The sequence below is a fragment of the Pelodiscus sinensis genome, chromosome 6, assembly GCF_049634645.1.
Source record: "Pelodiscus sinensis isolate JC-2024 chromosome 6, ASM4963464v1, whole genome shotgun sequence".
Classification (NCBI taxonomy): domain Eukaryota; kingdom Metazoa; phylum Chordata; order Testudines; family Trionychidae; genus Pelodiscus; species Pelodiscus sinensis.
In genome coordinates, this window is record NC_134716.1 from 49,140,871 (window position 1) to 49,158,999 (window position 18,129).

Below are 18,129 nucleotides of genomic sequence, written 5' to 3' on the forward strand. Positions count from 1 at the left end.
GGTGTTGGGATAAATTGGAAAAACTTTTTTTTTTTAGTAGATACCTTCTTTGGGAGGCTCTCTTCCCCAAAGTTGCAGGGAGATTTTTGAACATGTACTGGTTTTAGATGGCTGTTGTTTTGACGTGGCAAGAGCAATCTTATCTGGTTTTGTTATCTCAGCCATGGAATGTCCAGATCAGCATTCATTTGCAGTTTAATTCTGCAAATAAGTAAGTGCATAAAACTTAAATATTTTGGGTATTTTTTCCTGTTAGCACCACAGAACCAACACCAATGAAGGAAAGCAAATTCGATTCAATTCTGATTCATCCATCAACACAACTGCTAACTAAGTTCTAGTTGCAAAATCTTTATTACAGCCTCCCCCCGAGTTACGAATGAGTTACGGACCAAACACTTGGCCATAACTCGATCTGTTTGTAACTCGGACCCCATTGAGTTACATAGCGATCGCGCTGTTCACATTCATCACTCGGGGACCACCTTTACGACCACTGCATGGGAGCTTTGGTCATAAATGTGAATGGTCATAAGCCGACCGTTTGCAACTCAGGGACCAGCTGTACTGGTAATGATACGTGAACATCCGGCTGTGTTCTAGTCCAGATGGAGTTTTCAGGCCTTGCAGTTTAAAAAAAAATCTTTCCACTAGCAAGTGGAGCAAATTTGACATAAAAACACGTAAAAGACAATTAACATGGAACCCCACAAACAAAGCCATTTTCCCCATAGCCATTTTTCAAAAGTATAAAAATGAACAAAACACAAAACAGACAAAGAAAATATCAAACTGCAGAGGGTTTACTGCTACTGAGTCAGTTTACTGGGAAGATGTACCATTCCTTTAAATGACAAAGTGTATTCAATTTCTAATAATTCTTCCTGTGGTTAGTAAGCCATTTCCTACCTTTCCACGGTAAGGAATGTTGTCTTAACCACAAGCCTTTTTATTCCTTTCCTAGTATTCAGTTATTACCTTCTGGGAGCATTTTTTTGCCTCTAAGATAAAAGCTTGGATTTCATCTTTGTGACACTTCAGTATTCCCACTTCTATTCTGATTTCGTGCAATGCATTAGTTTAGAGTGCTTTGAAAATTTAGTGCATTTGGCCATAGCAGAGAACTATATTGCCTTAATTCAGCTTTCTATAGTGCTTTGTAACTGCAAACAATCTCGTTTGACTTAAGACTTCACAAACACATCTCGTATGAGCAGTACTGACCTCATTGCTTTATAGAAACTGCAGGTGGCATGTAAAGTAATGACTTACTGAACAATTTGTTTACACCAACTATGCCAGTACAATGTTATCAGTTGATGTAGTTCATGCAAACACTTTTGACCATACTATCTTGCAGAATGGGTCATATGAGGCCATACTATCCCTTTGCTACTGAAGACAAAAGAGGTATTAAGGCTGTTCTATCTAGTCTTGGAATATCTGCTTTTTAAGTGTATTGAAAACAATACGCCCAATACAAGATTGTCCAGATTTGTGTAACAGGTTAAACTGCATCACTTTATGCATCATAACTCTATAGAACATCTTGGGGAGTGAATTTATTGCATGGCACAGATGGTAAATCACCTGCACTTCTTATGAAACAGCTGATGAGTCCATTTGCTGAAAACTGTAATTGTTCTCAGATAGTACTGCGCATTCATAGCTGGTGGACTTCACTGGACATTGAATATTTTGTTGTCTAGTCTCCATAGCAAATATTGATTTACAGGCAGTCCCCGAGTTACGCGGATCTGACTTATGTCGGATCCGCACTTACAAACGGGGCTTTCTCGCCCCGGAGCTCGCAGGCAGCGGGACCGCCCAGAGCGCAGCGGTCCCGCCACCTCGACCTCCGGGGCGAGAAAAGCTGCTCCGGGTGCCCCTGGTCTGCTGGGGACCGTCTCCAGCAGACCAGGGACACCTGGAGCAAAGCCGGGGAGGTGGAGGGGTCCCGCTGGAAAAGCCTCAGAGGCGCGGGACTCTGCCGCCTCTGCGGCTTTGCTCCCGGTGTCCCTGGTCTGCTGGAGATGGTCCCCAGCAGACCAGAGGCACCGGGAGCAAAGCCGGGGAGGCGGAGGGGTCCCGCGTCTCTGAGGCTTTGCCAGAGCAAAGCCTCAGAGGCGCGGCACCCCGCTGCTGCTGCAACTTTGCTCCCCATGTCCCTGGTCTGCTGGGGGGGGGGGGCGCAGTTAGTTCCCTGGGGTAGAGCAGCTGGGGTGCTGCCGGGTTGGTCCTGCAGGAACCTACCTGGCAGCCCAGCTGTTCTGTCCCAGGCTAGAGATTCAGCGGCCGTTGAAACTGATCAGTGGCTGATTCCAGGAAGCTGGGGGCAGAGCAATTCTGCCTCCAGCTTCCTGTAGTCAGCCCCTGGTCAGTTTCAGCAGCAGCGGCTGAATCTGGAGCCAGTTCCGACTTACATACAAATTCAACTTAAGAACAAACCTATAGTCCCTATCTTGTATGTAACCCGGGGACTGCCTGTATTTAAGAATGATTGAAAGTAAAATGCCTTAATAATTACATTAAATTAAATTAGTGATTTCAGATTACGGCAATGACTACATTTGGTTATTATGTAATATTTTTTAGCACTGTCTAATACTCAGGGCTGGCCCGAGCCATTTTGGCATCCCAGACCTCAGGTGCACGGTGCCGCCCCCGGGGCGCGTGTACAGACCTGCCCCCAGGATGTGCGGTCCCACCTCCGGGCGCACGACCCATGCGCAGGCCCGCCCTCAGGGCGCGTGGGCGGACGCATACCGTATGCACTGCCCAGTCGGCCCGGCCACCGCCAATGGCGCACAACCCAGGGTCACCCAGGGCGGGTTGCACCTGGCCGTGCAAGGCCTTGCGGCCATAGGTTGGCGCCCTGGGCAGCTGCCTGGCTAGCCCACCCCTTAGTCCGGCCCTGCTAATACTAATACTGTACTTAGTCCTGCCTTTAGTGCAGGGGACTGGATTAGAACAGTGTTTCTCAACCTTTTTTTTTATAAAGTACCCCCTTTAAAAAAAAAATTATAAGTACTCCCAGTACTTATAGTTTTCAGACGCACAATTTTTTTCTACCATTGCAACACATTTGTTTAAACAACTTAATCGTAGCCGGGTGGGCGATGAAATTTTTGGGTGTAAAAAGTACAAAAATAATAAAGCGCTGTAAAACTTAAAACAAAAATTCAGTTTTCTCAATTTCAGTTGTGTTGACGTACCCACCAGACTTCTCTCAAGTACCCCTAAGGGCACTCGTACCACTGGTTGAGAAACACTGGACTAGAAGACCTCTGGAGCTGTGTTCCAGTCCTATGATTCTGTGTCTAGGCTCAAATCTGAATTTGGCCAGAACTTCTTGGTGGCTTCACACCCATTCAATTGTAGAGTAGATAACATCACAGAACATTCTATATAATCAGCACCCTTTCTTCAGAAGAGATTTGGATGTGAAGTAGTACGGATGTTTTACAGTAGGTTAGAATGAAGTACACAGTCATTAATCGTAAGAGAGCTTGCAAAGTATCTTTCTAGAACATGCCTGGGTCTGGCAAGGTCTAACAGTCATTTTCTAAAGGATGCATTCCCTCAAAATGAAGGGGATTGGAGGAGGAGATTAAGGTATTTCATTGATACAAAATGCCTTGGGCCAATTTTTTTTTTTTAAACTGTGACCATAGCTTTATATGCACTTACCTGCACAAATCAGCAAACTGAGAGCACTGACATAGGTAATATTTTTTTAAAAGTGTGTGAGGAGCTAGCTCCCTATATAGACATTCACAGAACCACCTCATTATTCTCCTTTAATGTCTTCATTAAAATATTCCACTGCTGTGATGCCTATAAATGTTTATACATTGGCTAGGCAGCTGCTGTGCTGTGGCAATTGTTTATCATACCAATGACAAGCCAATAGTAAACACAAATTCCTTGGCAGTCCCTTACTTTAATTGTGCCCATGTGAGATTTTTTGTGGATTCTAAATTTCAAGATGAGAGAACAACACACAGCACAGTGTGTCACCCTGACTGCAAATTGGAAACCAGCAAAATATGAGGAATAACTACCCTCTTGTATACCAGTACAGAATTTACAAAATATTGTATTTATCATGACCCACAAAAAATCTATTCAACAAAGTTAATTCAATTTTTTTATTGTTTTCTTCATATTCAGTACCATAAATTTAATGAGAAACAGTTGTATAGCTGCTATATAACAGCTAATCTCCATTACCACAAGTTTGTTTTTAGGAGATAATTATAGAAAAGTTCAAATTTTCCAATATTGTATCCTGGCTGTTGTACAATGAAGCCTTCAGGTCTGATTATATTCAATGCCTTTTACATCTTTCAATTTGACATTCAGCAATGATAGAAAGGATATATATTTTTTTTACTGATTTTCTTAGTTTCTCTGAGTTTTGCAAGCAAAACTACAGTGTATATTACAAATAGAATATGATGTATTTTAGCAATTTTATGGACCTTTAAAATTAGATTGGTAATGAACTAAAATATATATGTAAGTAAACAAACCTAGCAAGGGAACGGTTTGAAATGTCTCAGTAGAGCAGTCCAGTCTCCAATTTCTATAATTGAAAAGGGGAAACAACTTTATTGACTACTGGCAATCTGCAATGAAGAAAAGGTTCATATTATAACTTTCCCAGCTTCCAGGCAGCCATTGAAGCCAACTTATTTACCAGCAATGAATGTAGCTCCTAATCTGCCAAGACAACTGATAAGTACACCAAAACATATGCCAGCCCCCTAAGAAGTACAGATACACGAATTAAGCTGTACTGAAGGGATCAATCTATATTGTCAGGGAACTAGGCTAAATGCACTAATAGATCTATTCTGTCTCACTTTCCTACAGTCCAATCCTGATGCCTTTACAGTGGTTTTACTCACCCCTTATTCCAGCAAAACAATTATCTAGACTGGGTAAGAATTTGGCTTTAATATGATTCTATACTCAATCTGCAGTGATAGATATCTACCACTAGAGAGCAGTTTTGCAATATGTAGAACAAACCATCACAGGGCCTGCAAAGGCTTGGAGAGCCTTCAGTAAATCATACCTTTAAAGTTACAAGCTCCCAGTACATATGTTATGCACCACTTTCCCGCATCATAGAGCCAAAGTGGCCTTGAACTATTGGTTTTTTTATTACTTTTGTAAACCATTTACCTCAAAGGATAATGATGAAATGAATAAAGAACTTTCCCCTTGCTTTCAGGACCTTTAACCGTTCTGAAATTTTGAACATACAGAGAAGATCAGAACATTCAAGAGAGTCAAGACACATCTGTTACATTAATGAGCCTTTTTACATTTCAAATGTACGTAGCAGTTACAAATATAGTAGCATAATGTAGCCACAAGCTGGCTGGATTCTAATCAGTTCTTATAATTATGTTGTATTTAATTCTTAAAATTGTGTTTCCTTCTCTTAAAATCAACCTTTCTTTAGAGAAGTTTCTTTTCTCACTTGAAAAATCAGATCTGCCACTAAAGCCTTGCTTAGTAGCATACATCACTTGACTGTTTTAGGAACTGATGTTTCCAGCTTTTGGATGGTCATAATTTACTGAACAGTGCGACCAATAGAGAAATATTATCCTCTATTGACATGTGTACCATGGCAGGGTACACTGGTTTAACCCCCATATCTCCATGTTCAGATCTCATACATGAAATCAAAAGCAAAGAACTGAAGGTCCATTTAGGAAACTCTATAAGATCTAACAAGTGTTATGGAGAAAAATGGGGAAAGGGAGGTATTTCCAATGCTATGCAGTATTTCCCTTGCATGTTAACAGCATATGCCCAATAGCAACATTGAGAGATATCTTTTCTTGGGGTAAAATCTTGGGCCCATTAAAGTCAGTGGCATTCCTGGTTAGCAGCAAACACGAACTGCTTCTCAGATAGAACCCTTGACCTTAGGGTTGCCAGATGGTTTCAACAAAAATACCGGACACACTTGACATTACATCACAATCTACATTACATCTTATTTAGAAAATACCGGACATTTATATTTTCTCATTTATATTTTCTCAATTTCCCGAACAGAACGCTCAAATACTGGACTGTCCAGTTCAAAACCGAATACCTGGCAACCCTACTTGACCTGATATCACAGTATCATCTAGCTGAGATTAACTTTATTTGAAGCAAATTTATTTTCCTCCAACAGATTGTTTTATGGTAAATCATACAAGACAGTGGTTTCCAAAAATATTGCATATCACTCACAGGACATAGATAGTCTGTTTTCTAAGATAGGCCCTCCACCAATAACACCACCATTTTTGTATTTATAAGTGAGTGCCTTTCCTTCAAAGATCTCAAAGCATTTTCCAAAGTTAAGGAAGTATTATCCTCATTTTATGAAACATTGAGATATAGACAGATGAATAAACCTGTCTGACCACAGTCACCTGATGACTAGGATATTTCTACACAGCAGGGCTAACCTTGAAATAAGTTTTGCAACTTGAGCTACGCTAATTGCGTAGCTTAAGTCAAAATAGTTTATTTTGACAATTGGTGCTGTCTACACAGAAGTTATGTTGAGATAAATCACTCTTCCCCTGACTTCCCTTACTCCTTGTACAATAGGCTTACCCGAGTTGGAGTAAGCAGTCCTCCACCTCAACATTATTTTGGCATAAGTGTCAAAATATGTGTAGATGTGGTCTATGTTTTTTTGGAATAACATCAGTTATTCAGAAATAATGCTGCTGTGTTGACATAGCCTTTGTGACAGAAGCAGGACTAGAATCCACATGTTCTCATTCTTGGCCCCAGTTTTGTTTACTATCACCATGCAGCTAGGTTTCAAGAGAGAGCAGCAGGAACCTGCCAGAATTTTGTGTCATATTCTATGTATACCAGTGAAGTGGAAAATACAGGAGAAATTCAATATATGTTTATGAAATGCCAACCATGCTGAACTGTGTCACATATTAGAAGTAACATGGTAAATGTAACAACGAGGCCTTATGGGGTAGTCACAAATGGAATCTGTTATATTTCTTTGATTTCATTAACACATACTACAAGCTCTTCACTTCCAGGGTTTAGAAACTCTGATAAGAGCACAGCATGTACCCTTCTGAGCTTAAAAGCATTGAAGCAAATTGCTAAAAGGTTTTCAGCAAATGAAGTTTTCTGTGTTAAGAAGTTTTCTGTTATTTTAACTTGTTTATTTTTAATTTTTTAAGCGTTTGCCTCTTTAGAACAAAGAAAAAACAAAGATCCTAATGATATCCTTCTCCACTTATTCCTTCTCCCACTGGTTCAGCTCATGCCATGTTTTCACCTCCATAGCCCCAACTTTGATTAACAAATGGGGTTACCTGGCTGAACAATAAGACTGAGCTCTTTAAAAGAGCAGAGAGAGATGGAGCCTTGCCCTACAGAAAAAAAGTTGTACCACTTTTTCTATACTGGTATTGTTAAAGTGTGCAACCCCTATAGTACAGACACAGTCATATCAGTAAAAGGTACATATACCTGTACAGCTTATTCACATATGCATAGTACATAAACTATATGGCTACGTCTATACTACGAGTTTTCTCGGCAAAAAATATTCTAATGAGGGACACATTTACATGAGTTGTGATCTCATTGGCATATTTTCTGCTGATCCGTTTTTGCACTAGGGTTTTTGTGCAAAAAACAAGCAATGTGGACATTTTCTATTTTCGCAAAAACCCCTTTTCCCGCAAGATCCTTATGCCCCAAAAAGAGGTTTATTGATCTTGCAGGAAAAGGGTTTTTTTTGCAAAAAGAAAATGTCCACACTGCTTGTTTTTGCGCAAAATCTCTAGCACAAATACGGATTGGCAGAAAATATGCAAATGAGATCATGACTCATGCAAATTAGTCTCTAATTAGCATATTTTTGCCACGAAAACTCATAGTGTAGATGTAGCCTATCAGTATAAGGGACTCTTATACCAGTATAACTGAGTCCACACTAGGGTCTGGTCGACAACAAAAAAAAAATTGGTATAACTGTTAGTGGTATGGCTGCTTCATTCCCCTGACGAAAGTATCTGTGAAGCTGTAAGGCTAGTGTAGGTGCATCCAAGTCAATGGAAGAGGGCTTCCATTGACATAGCTGACTTCATTCAGGGAGGTGGTGGTCTGATGGTCTGACTGACAGAAAACTGTATCAACTACATCAACACTATCTGATTATGCTGATACAGGGCATCCCCGCTATAAGTCTCCACAGTATACATCCAATTCCACAAAAAAGTCATTGACACTTGTAGGAACGAAGGCATTATAAATCCTCACATTTCCCACTCTTAAGTCATGCTCCTCTCCCCTCCCCATTTGCACAAATGGAAGTCAGCCACAGGAAAACATTTCCCTGTTATAAGTTGTTTCACTATCAGTCCAAGTTTTTTGGAATGTATCTTGGACTTATAGCAAGGACAGCCTGCATAGCTATGCTGCGGCAGCCTTTTTATAGTGTAGGTGTAGTAGATAAAGACATAGCATGGGAGTTGTATCAGTATATCTAAATCAGAAAAAATCTCTATAAATGTTTATAAACAGCTTTGGGATCCTTTGACAAAAGGCACTATAAAAGTGCATGTGAAAAATACTGTTATTAATACAGTTCATGTTTTTAAAAGATTTTGGTAATACAGTGTTGACATTTTTTAAAGTAATAGAATTTGGAAGGAATTTCCCACTACTAGGAGGAATTCTCAGACTAAATTACTTGACTGTTTAAAAAATAGAGCAACAAGGCGGGAGAGATTATATCTTCTATTGAACCAAGGGAGCTGATAGCCTTTACGGGCCCCTGGGCAAGGTATAAGGGGGAAGTCAGCTCCATGATCCCAGTAGGGGTGGGGCCTAAGGCAGAAAGGGCGGGCCCAGGGTAGCCAGCCGTGAACACTGTTTGAAGGGCTCTGTGCCAGCCCCTAGACAGTCCTCAGAGCTGCCTGGAGTGCAGCACGCCCCCTCCCCATCCTTAGAGCTGCCTGCAGGGGTGTGGCTCTTCTAAGCACCACGTGCTTCTTACAGGACAGGGGCAGGGTGGGAGGAAACTTTACATGCTTCCCTCCTGCCCCCAAGTTCCGATTGACCTGGAAGTGGGGGTGAGGGGGGGTGTGTGAAATCTCCTCCCAGCGCCAGGGATGCGAGTGCCTCGAAGGAACCACCAGCTGTTCAGAACAATTGGTAGCTCTCTGGGGGGAGTCAGGGGCAAAGACTTCACACACTCCCCCACCCCCAGACCAAACCCCCACCCCCAGACCAATCTGTGGTCAGGGAAGCATGGAAGTATCCTGACCCCACCCTTCCACCTGAAGCCCCATCCCTTCTGGGGTGGCGCAGGTCCACATCACAAATTTCTGAAGTGGCCCCAGTCAAAAATTATTGTCCATCCCTGTCTTAGTGCCACTAGGCAGGACAGTACACCACACCCAGAAGGTGTGTGGGTTACACAAACACCTACTAACTTTAGGAAAAGTTGGATTTGTAACCAAAGTTTGCAGCTTCTTTCTATCTCAAAGTTTGCAGTGTCATTAGCTGAATTTCAGAGCTGGGGCAAATGAGACTTACTCACTTTTAAGATCTCTGAGATGCAAGATAAAATAGTCTACATTATTGCTAACTTGTTTTTAGCATTAATCCACAGAACACATATACAGGCAGTCCCCGGGTTACATGGATCCGACTTACATCGGATTCCTACTTACAAACAGGGTGAGGCAACCCCGCACTAGCTGCTTCCCCCCAGCAGACCAGGGAGACGCGAAGCTAGCGCTCCCCCTCCCCCCAGCAGACCAGGGAGACACGGAGCTGCTTTTCTCAGCAGACACCTCAGCTTGAGAATAAAGGACTGAGGGAAGTGAGGTGTGGGAGAATAAAACTGAGCTCTGGAGATATGTTTGGCTAGAGTTTCCCCTACAATATATACCAGTTCCGACTTGCATACAAATTCAACTTAAGAACAAATCTACAGTCCCTATCTTGTACGTAACCCGGGGACTGCCTGTACTATGGACAGGGGCAATGAAAGATTTTTCTGCAGTGCCCAGTTAATTTCTCTGAGTGCAGACCCTGAAGAGACCATAAGTAGAGATGATAAGTCTACTTAAGGGTTATGGCTTTTTAGCTGAGAATGCCAACAAAAGTGCAAATTAGTGAGGACCCTCCCCCGGTTTTGCACTGTTGATAATAGTCCTCTAGGAAGTAGGGTAAGATTACCAAATACATTTAGGATAAGGCATTGAATTTGCATCAGCTGATACCAACTTTGAATCAAAACCAACTTGAACAAGATTTTAAGTGGTGATGCAGGTTAAAGGCTTGTTTCCTACAACCCAACATCCCAGTCTTCCAAACTAGGTGACTATTTCTTGGGCTATGTCTAGACTGCAGGCTTCTTTCAGAAGAAGCTTTTCCAGAAGAGAACTTCCAAAAAAAGTCTTCTGACACAGTGAGTACACAATGCCAAAGTGCATTGAAAAAGCCATCTGCTTTTTTTGAAAGATCGCATCCACACTGAATGGATGCTATTTCACATTTAAATTGTGATTACTATGGACGGAATGGCCACCAGGGCACCTGTGCTTTTTCCTCTTTCCTCTTTTTCCAAAAGAACGCCCTCTTCCCCTTCCACACACGCCTATTTTCAAAAGAACTCTTTTGGGAAAAGATTTCTTCCTCATAGAAAGAGGTTTACCAATGTTGGAAAAACCCCTCTGTTCTTTCAATTTTTTTTCGAAAGAACATGCTTGCAGTGTGGACGTAAGTGAAGTTTTTTTGGAAAAAAGGCCGTTTTTCCCAAAAAGACGCTGTAGTGTAGACATACCTTCCCAGTGAGATACAGATGGAGCAATAGAGAACAGGATTTCTAGTTTCTTCTAGCATCTGTTTTGCAACACATAAATTAAGCAGTATTTGGAGATGTTAATTAATTTCTCAATTTCTTTATCAGTCACAGCATCTGTTTTGTGATTCTATGACTCCTTGCATAGATATACTGTGTGAAATAAAGTGTTACTGAGTCAGTGTGCATCCTGGTATAGGTGAAGATTCAATGCAGATGACAAGTCTGATTTTCCTCCTACATTATTAGTCTTTAAGGAGTGCCTGAAATGATGATTCATATTAGAATCATCAGTCTGAGCTATTTCTTCAGAAATATTTATATTTTTAAAGTGCCAAGCTGCAGATATATATTAACAGTGCTCATGCCTCCCTCAAATATGCAAAGAGAGAGAATTTGAATAAAAATCCACACAGCATGTGAAAAGTGAAGTGAGAATTCCATTTACTGACATTTGCAGAATTTCTTACTCAGGCTTGGTACGCAGTACATGGGAAGATTGAAGTAAGATGCACAACTCCAGCTGCATAAATTACATAGCTTCAGTTGATGCATCTTAAATCCCCATCCACACAGCGAGAGGTTCATGGAGCGTATAGTGAGGCAGAGCATGAAACATAAAACCAAGCTCAGTGCTCAGCTTCTGGATGCATTCAAGATTTAGAAGCTGCATATATTTTTTGTTATTAATTTTTCATGTTAGGCCTTTGTCCTTGTTCTGAGCCATTTTTTACTTAGCTTGTCTAGGTTACTTGACTAGTAAGTAGCATACTGTTAGAATTACAAGAATGTCAGATAATTGGGGGGTTTTAAGCTTTCATGTTAGCCTGCTTGTGTCAGAAGCAGGTGCATAGAAATGCCATGAGAGAGGCTGCTCCTGAAATGTTTACCTGAATTAGAAGTAATAATAACTAGAAGTCATAGGATACAACTTGTGCTTAGGCGGAGGTTGTAGCCAAACTCAAACATCTTAATGGGAGTAAATCAGGGGGCCCAGATAATCTCCATCCAAGAATAGTAAAGGAACTGGCACATGAAATTTCAAGTCCACTAGCAAAATTTTTTAATGAATCTCTAAACTCAGGGGTTGAACCATGTGACTGGAGAATTGCTAATATAGTTCCTATTTTTAAGAAAGGGAAAAAAAGTGACCTGGGTAACTACAGGTCTGTTAGTTTGACATCTGTAGTATCCAAGGTCTTGGAAAAATTTTTGAAGGAGAAAGTAGTTAGGGACATTGAGGTTAATGGCAATTGGGACAAATTACAACATAGTTTTACAAAAGGTAGATCGTGCCAAAACACCCTGATCTCCTTCTTTGAGAAAGTAACAGATTTTTTAGATAAAGGAAATGCAGTGGATCTAATCTACCTCGATTTCAGTTAGGCATTTGATACAGTACCACGTGGGGAATTATTGGTTAAATTGGAAAAGATGAGGCTCAATATGAAAATTGAGAGGTGGATAAGGAACTGGTTAAAGGGGAGACTACAGCGAGTCATACTGAAAGGTGAACTGTCAGGTTGGAGGGAGGTTACTAGTGGAGTTCCTCTGGGATCAGTTCTGGGACCATTATTATTTAATCTTTTTATTACTGACCTCGGCACTAAAAGTGGTAATGTGCTAATAAAGTTTGCAAATGACACAATGTTGGGAGGTATTGCAAATTCAGAAGCGGGATATCATACAGGAAGATCTGGATGATCTTGTAAATTGGGGTAATAGTGATAGGATAAAATTTAATAGTGAGAAGTGTAAGGTTATGCATTTAGGGATTAATAACAAGAATTTTAGTTATAAGCTGGGGACACATCAGTTGGAAGTAACAGAAGAGGAGAAGGACCTCGGAGTCCTGGTTGATCACAGGATGACTATGAACCGCCATTGTGACATGGCTTTGAAAAAGCTAATACGGTCTTGGGATGCATTAGGTGAGATATTTCCAGTAGGGATAAGGAGGTGTTAGTGCCGTTATACAAGGCATTGGTGAGACCCCATTTGGAATACTATGTGCAGTTCTGGTCTCCCATGTTTAAGAAGGATGAATTCAAACTGGAACAGGTACAAAGAAGGGCCACGAGGATGATCCGAGGAATGGAAAACCTGTCTTATGAAAGGAGACTCAAGGAACTTGGTTTGTTTACATTAACCAAAAGAAGGCTGAGGGGAGATATGATTGCTCTCTTTAAATGTATTAGAGGGATAAATGCCAGGGAGGGAGAGGAATTATTTAAGCTTAATACCAATGTGGACACAAGAACAAATGGATATAAACTGGCTATTAGGAAGTTTAGACTCGAAATGAGGCAAAGGTTTCTGACCATCAGAGGAGTGAAGTTCTGGAACAGCCTTCCAAGGAAGTAGTGGGGGCAAAAGACGTATCTGGCTTCAAGATAAAGCTAGATGAGTTTATGAAGAGGATGGTTTGATGAGGTAACATGATCTTGGCAATGAATTGACCTTTCACTATCAGTGGTAAACAGGCCAATGGTAGGAAGATAGGAGTTGCTATAGAGAACTTTTTTCTGGGTGTCTGGCTCGTGAGTCTTGCCCACATGCTCAGGGTTCAGCTGATCGCCATATTTGGGGTCAGGAAGGAATTTTCCTCCAGGGTAGATTAGCAGAGGCCCTGGAGGTTTTTCGCCTTCCTCTGTAGCATGGGGGCACAGGTCATAAGAACATAAGAACATAAGAACGGCCGTACTGGGTCAGACCAAAGGTCCATCTAGCCCAGTATCCTGTCTACTGACAGTGGCCAACACCAGGTGCCCCAGAGAGGGTGGACCGAAGACAATGATCAAGTGATTTGTCTCCTGCCATCCCTCTCCAGCCTCTGACAGACAGAGGCCAAGGACACCATTTTATCCCCTGGCTAATAGACTTTTATGGACCTAACCTCCATGAAATTATCTAGCTTCTCTTTAAACTCTATTATAGTCCTAGCCTTCACAGCCTCCTCTGGCAAGGAGTTCCACAGGTTGACTACACGCTGTGTGAAGAAGAACTTTCTTTTATTAGTTTTAAACCTGCTACCCATTAATTTCATTTGGTGTCCTCTAGTTCTTCTATTTAGGGAACTAATAAATAACTTTTCTTTATCAGCCATCTCCACACCACTCATGATTTTATAGACCTCTATCATATCCCCCCTCAGTCTCCTCTTTTCTAAACTGAAAAGTCCCAGTCACTTTAACCTCTCCTCATATGGGACCCGTTCCAAACCCCTAATCATTTTAGTTGCCCTTTTCTGAACCCTTTCCAAGGCCAAAATACCTTTTTTTCAGTGAGGAGACCACATCTGTACACAGTATTCAAGATGTGAGCGTACCATAGTTTTATACAGGGGCAGTAAGATATTCTGGGTCTTATTTTCTATCCCTTTCCTAATAATTCCTAGCATCCTATTTGCCTTTTTGACCGCCGCTGCACACTGTGTCGAAGTTTTCAGAGAACTGTCCACGATAACTCCAAGATCTCTTTCCTGATTTGTCGTAGCCAAATTAGCCCCCATCATACTGTACGTGTAGTTGGGGTTATTTTTCCTGATGTGCATTACTTTACACTTATCCACATTAAATTTCATTTGCCATTTTGTTGCCCAATCACTTAGTTTGGTGAGATCTTCTTGGAGTCCCTCACAGTCTGCTTCTGTCTTGACTATCCTAAACAGTTTTGTATCATCTGCAAACTTTACTACCTCACTGCTTACCCCTTTCTCCAGATCATTTATGAATAAGTTGAAAAGGATTGGTCCCAGGACTGACCCTTGGGGGACACCACTAGTTACCCCTCTCCAATCTGAAAATTTACCATTTATTCCTACCCTTTGTTTCCTGTCTTTTAACCAGTTCGCAATCCAAGAAAGGACCTTCCCTCTTATCCCATGGCCATGTAATTTACACAAGAGGCTTTGGTGAGGGACCTTGTCAAAGGCTTTCTGAAAATCCAAGTATACTATATCTACTGGATCCCCCTTGTCCGCATATTTGTTAACCCCTTCAAAGAACGCTAACAGATTAGTAAGGCAGGATTTCCTTTTACAAAAACCATGTTGACTTTTGTCCAACAAATTATGTTCTTCTACATGCTTCACAATTTTATTCTTTACTGTAATTGCCAGGATCGCCTCTAGAGCCCTTTTTAAATATTGGTGTCACGTTGGCTACCTTCCAGTCATTAGGTACGGAAGCTGATTTAAAAGATAGGTTACAAACCACAGATAATAACTCAGCAATTTCCCATTTGAGTTCTTTTAGAACCCTTGGGTCACTAGCGGGAGGATTCTCTGCATCTTGGGGTCTTTGAACCATCGTCTCCCTGGTCTGCAGGGAGACGGGGAGCAAAGCCTTGGAGCACGCCCGCAGCGGGACAGCCCAGGCGCTCCCGGGCTGTCCCGCTGCAGGCATGCTCCAAGGCTTTGCTCCCGGTCTCCCTGGTCTACAGTGGAATTTTTTAATCAAGTGCAGTTGTCCTACACCCAATGCAGAGACTTAGAGGCATTTGCTATAGATTCATAGACAAAGTTTGTATCAAACTGTTTTGTTAATTAATTGTTTAACTTGCACTCCAGATGTAAATGTTCAGAGAGAAAAGTCCAGGAGAAGAATATCTCCTTTGCATATAAAAACTAGGAAATAAACTGCCAATAATCAAGTACCAGGTATACTCTGTAATTAAACAACATAAGGATCTACTCAGTATGATTAAAATTTATTTTTGTCATAAATAGCTAGTCAAAAATCTTCACTCAGTTTTAGTCTGCATTATGAAACTTTTTACAAGACACTGGTTATCTGGTAAGTATTTTAGCTCCCCAGCCATCTGGAAAAACCAAAGAGGAATTAATAAATACCACCACTGGCTTTCAGTAGTTTATGAATCATTGCAGAGGAGATTAGAGTCTTCCTCTGACTTATTCCTGCGTGAGAAGTCACAAAAAAAAGTCATTTTACTGCAATGTTAACCTTCAGGGTTAGGTGAGAAGAGCTCTTGCCAGGCAATTGTATGTTTTGTTTGGGAACCTTCTGCTCTGTTTTGCTTTTCAGGAGCGATGAAGCTAAATCTGAATCACATCTTATTGCAGTTATTAGTGAGCTCATGTCCGGAGCTTTCAGCTAGAGCTTAATAATGTGGGTTGGATCATTATCTACACTTCCACAAAATCACCTGTTATGTGGAGCTCCACGTTTCTTTAATATATTGGTTTCAAATGGTTTTCCTAATAAAATTAATTAAACAACTTGTCAGCTGTTTTAGAAATGCAGAATTCAGAGTCATTCAGCTAAGGTAACACCATGTAAAACAAACGTTACTCACTGCAAACCATCTTGTACTCAGTCCATCCTGATGAGTCAAACTCTTCTGTCAGTATGAAATCAGGATTATTAGCCTAGTCACATATCCATTTCCCTATCTAAGGCAATGCACTATATATCCATATTATTTTAAATGGCTGTTTAAAAGTGGAGAAGATTATGTACGAGAGCCTTGTCCTTTGACTGTTTATGATTCATAGACTCTGTGCATGTTAAACAGCTGTACTATGAGTTATTCTCAAACACTGTCACTGTTGTATCATATTTCACTGCAACAGCACTGTCAGCATGTCAAACAGCATTTTCATTCCTTAAATTACACAGTTTTGCTATTGTGATACAGTATGGCCAGAAATTACATTAAAAATGGCACTACCATGCTTATTTGTCTTTCTTATGAACATCCAGACTTGCCTGTTAATAAAAATTAGTAGCAGTTTATTTAGTAATAAACAAACCTGACTCTTATTAGTCCATATCTAGTACGTCTCTCTGTCGAGGGGTTGCCTGCACCTCGGTAACCCAGACATCCCCTACGGCTGGGTTACGGCTCCCTTCGGACAGGGCTGCCCTTAGTTGTTGCTGACTCTGATTTTCCGCCAGCCAGTCAAGTAACTTAGCTAATTCCATTCTTCTACCTTCCCCCATGTCCTATTCCCTATGCTATACCAAGCTACCTCCTTTGCCCCTCAACACAGGGGCAGGACGTGCCCACGTTCTCCATCAAGCTGTCTAGGAGTTGCCTGCACCTCAGTAACTCAGACGTCCCCTACAGCTGGGTTATGGCCCCCTTTGGACAGGGCTGTCCTTAGTTGCACACAGATGCTCCTCTTTTAGAGCATATACAGCCTTATAGGCCCTGTTCACCAAAGTACAAGTACCACTATACAGTTATATACGACCCTCTAGGCCCAATCCCAAAGTACAAGTCCGTGTATACAGGGCTGTGGAGGGCCTTCCAGCCTAGTTTCTCAGTGAGCTTCTCCCCAAAATCTCCAAAGGGAGCACGGTTGGGTTGGGGTGGGGGACCTAGGTCCTCCTGTCCCAGCCTAGGGCCCTGATGGCAGCAAAAGCTTTCGCTGTCTGCTTGGCAGGGCGGCCTGCCGGAACACGCTGAGCTCTCGGAGTGCAATCGTCTGCCCTGGGCTCTTTCCTACTTCCTCCAGTGCTAGGCATTGTCCTTGCGTGCTGCTGCCTGGGTCAGTCCCAGTCCGATGATCTCCCTGCCCAGTGCTGTCGCTGAGGCTGACGCTGTGGCTGGGACTGCTGCTCCTGGGGTGGCTACGGTAGCAGGTGCTGTTCCTGGGGCAGCTTGGGCTGCTCCTGGGGCAGCTGCCACTGCTGGTGCAGTTCAGGAGTTCCTCCCTGAGCTCTTGCCCCTCCGGCTATCCCCCTGACTGCTTGTTTGCCCGGGCTTTTATCCCCCGCCTCCCTCTTGAGCACGCCCAGCAGGGTTGTGGAGTTGGGGCCTGTACGGCCAGCGGGCCAGGGGAGCTCCTGGGGCTTCAGTGTGGGGCTGCGCTGCCCCATCACACTCTCTCCCAAGAATTTTGAGGTCATGGTCCATATTCTGATCTCAGTGATAAGATGTGACATCCGGAATGCCTTCATTGGCATCAGCTTGAGAGTAGTGGAACAGCCCAGAACCTGGCCTGTTACTGTATCTTTTTCTTCTGATCATTTGCGCTTGTCATGCATTTCACATAAAACAATTCTTGCCCCAACAGGGTAATCGGGTAGTCATTAGATATGAATGCATTAATATATGAGGCCAGGGAAGAGAACCCCATTGTCCAATATAAATGGAAAAGAAATGGGCCCAGAATGTCTTTAAAAACAAAGTTTGGGTGATGGTTTAATTTGGCAATGCAGATGTGAGCAACAGCTCAGGGCTAACTAATCTGTGTTAATACACATTAGAGCAGAGGGGAGCAAACT

At 42.1% G+C, this 18,129-nt stretch overlaps 1 long non-coding RNA gene across 1 annotated transcript in view; it reads right to left on the bottom strand.

Moving 5' to 3' along the window:
• LOC142830056 (uncharacterized) overlaps positions 1 to 16,366 on the bottom strand; it is a 33,141-nt gene extending 16,775 nt beyond the window's left edge. Inside the window, exon 1 of the long non-coding RNA XR_012905081.1 lies at positions 16,193 to 16,366. This is a non-coding gene — a long non-coding RNA (uncharacterized LOC142830056). The remainder of the gene's footprint in view (positions 1 to 16,192) is intronic.
• Positions 16,367 to 18,129: the final 1,763 nt, after the last annotated feature.